The sequence below is a fragment of the Argiope bruennichi genome, chromosome 4 (assembly GCF_947563725.1).
Source record: "Argiope bruennichi chromosome 4, qqArgBrue1.1, whole genome shotgun sequence".
In the NCBI taxonomy this organism is placed as follows: domain Eukaryota; kingdom Metazoa; phylum Arthropoda; class Arachnida; order Araneae; family Araneidae; genus Argiope; species Argiope bruennichi.
Genome location: NC_079154.1, coordinates 23,677,660 through 23,680,933, shown reverse-complemented (window position 1 = coordinate 23,680,933; position 3,274 = coordinate 23,677,660).

Here is a 3,274-nt window from a genome sequence, read left to right as displayed (position 1 = left end):
CAAAAGACCGAAATATTTATCTTCGATGATTTTATACTACGAGATTCTGACAGGGATTTTTGTCATTTTAGGTAAGGGAAATATTTAAATATCCTTTAAAAGAATTCGCTTAGCTTGATAGATTTTTATACCTTCGTACGGAGTATAGGAACTTGTCGATTTCAGAAGATTTACAGAGCTCATGTAGTATTAATTAAATAAAAAAGGTGGAATGGGATCAGGAAATGAGAGAACATTTTAGGATTAGGTTAATATGGTTTAAATTAAGATAAAAATTAGGAAATTAATTAGGATTTAATTTAGATTTAGAGATATCATTACGCACACATATAATTAGTTTTTAAAGATATATCTTGGGGATATTGCATATAATTATATAAATTATCATTTGTACCTAACGCGTGAGAACGTATATGAAAGAAACTTTTCAGCTTTTTATAGATAAACAACAGAGGAAGCTTCAACAGTATATAAGCAGTACTTCAAAAATATATTATAACCTTTCTACTATTATAAACACTGATATATTATAACTCAATTAAAAATAAAACAAAAATCTTTACGTGAAAGTTCTTCAAAAGATTGGCTGTTAGCTTTTCTAGTGGGCAAGGCTTAAGTCTTCTTCCTCGCTATGCAGGCGTTTAGCTTCAGTAGAACTTTGAGTTTTAATAGACACAGTATACAGGGTGTTACAAAAAAAAAAAATGGAAGAAATGTTTATTTCCATAACTATTGTAATCCTACATATACTTCCGGCTGCAAAGTTTCATCAAATAAGGTACCCAAAAATATATAAATACTTTGATTTCTATATAAGATAAAAATAAAAAGTTATAAAAATTAAATATTTATATGTTGAAAAAGTGACATTCAATAGAATATTTTTCTTACTCTCATCTATAAGAATACAGAGTTTCATGCATCTTTCTATAAAATTTTCTGAGATACTAAAAGTCAAATTTATTGATTTAGTCCATTTTTCCATATCTCTGACCGGTGTTTGACTTTCATTGCAATTTTCAGAGATAATATACACACATGACCGGTTATCTGGGGTGTGTGGCGGATGCAGGGAACCGGAGCCCCACGATTGAGGGGAATGGGGCATTTGCTCTCCATAAATTATTCCCTACCCCTGTTGCATTGTAGGTTTACTGGGATTCGGGCCTTTGGCAAGAAAACTTGGCGCGCATCTAGAGGGGTGACGGTTTTAGTTTTGAATAGCTGCATTTCCGGTTGGGCTAATTGGTGATAATGGAATGGTGATAATTTTTGTAAAAATTTTATTTGATCTTGAATTTATGAGATCTTGCACATACATTTATCTTATTCATATATCTTGCAATAAATGATAATTAATTCTATTATTAATAGAAAAGTAAGACTGTTTTTATCAGAAAAATAAATAGCGGAATTAAATGCATTTAAAAAGAAGTAAGATTAAGAGAATTTATAGCTGTTTTATTTACTAATATTTAAACAATCTCATATTTCTGAATGAATTTTCTTGAAAATCGCTATTATCTATACTCATAAAAGGGAAAAAAATGTATGTGTATGTATATATATTACAATAGTTCACGTAGCAATATCTTTATTAAGAAACTAGCCACCTTTGGTGACCAGAAGTTCACCAGTATAAAAGATCTCTAAAATTTTCAAATTTATTTTATGTAACTTGATCTTTTAATAGCTTTTTCTGCAAAATATTTAGCTATCAAAGTTTCAGATTTTGATAGTTATATAATTCAGTCATACTGTTATGTAGGCCTTAAACAATTCTGTTCACTGTATTACTTACTAATTTCTGTCAGAGTTCATAAAATTTTCACATTAAATTAGAGTGGAAATGTTAAACTGCAATTAATATAAAAATATTTTTTACTGAAACCAAGCAAATCTTTTTTTGAATATGAAAATTGAATGTACAGTCGCTCAGCATTGAAGTTGTATATGCAATGCAGAATAATTTTTGTAATTTATACTATAACTTAAAGAATTACTCAACAAAAATTTCTCTAATTCATCGTTTTTATTTTTACTTTCAAAACATTTAAATGATGCAAATGAAAATATTTTATTTGACTTCAGTCAATAAATGTTCTTATGAAAAAATTATGAAGTTTACATTCTACACAGTCCTTTTGTCCTAAGGAGTCATATTCTGCGAAATACTCTTGACACTTCAACTCTTAACTCAAGTTCAATAAATAAACTTTCTATCTTCTGCGATCAAATCTGTCAGTTTTTACATATCAATATTAGAACAATCAATATTTTCATTATCATAAACCAATCACTGTTGAGAAATCCTGGTAAAAGCTTGGCGTATCTTCTTTGAAACGGACTATGAAGTGTTCTAAAATCGCCGCCAGTTTTTATAGAAGAGCGATATTCAAAGATTCAAAGGTTAATGTAAAAGGGTAAACATGTAAAAGGATTACAAGGGATAATGTAAAGAACCTATGTAGAAATTTAAAATTCTTAATTCATCGGAGCATTTATTGACTCAAGTAACATAAAATGTAATTGTTTAGTTCATTTAGACCATTTTGTTAATAGATGCGTGCCCCTGATTAAAATTAACTGATGGGCGCTGATTACAGTGATTATCCAATAGATATATTAAACCATGTTTGCCTTAAATGTAATTGTTTGATTTAATTAATACTATAGATATTGTAAAAGGTCATAGAAATCTTTTCCTCCATTTATTTTTTAGAAAATATATTTCAAATTTTTTCGCTTCACACAGACATTTGCTGAAATTTACACTTTTATATATTTAATTTACAATAATAGTTGATTTATTTTTTTAATTTGAACTTCTGTCAATGTGATGGCAACAGGTTGATAAAAGCTAATTTTTTCCCATTGACGTGCTCTTGCGGATTAAATTTTATTTTTATTTTGTGCGAAATACATTGTTGAAAAATATAGTTAAAATATTTCTTTAAAAGCTTGTTAAACATCGAAACTTAATTTGTAGATTAAAGCATTGATATCATTAAAAAGAACATTTTTTGAGTTTTATCTTACAGCACAAAATTGATTTTTGCATTAATTTTTCGGAAGTTATAGCGTTGTAATTTTTAGAAAGTGTATCCATTTCTAAATCCTGTTACTCCTTAATGTAATAAATTATTGTATGTATAAGGATCAATGTTAGTGAAATTAATTAATATTAGATAAGAATGTTATTTGTAATGGGCATAGACAATGGTGAATGAGAAAGTTTTTGTATTAGTTGAAATTTAAACACTTTCGTTTTTCA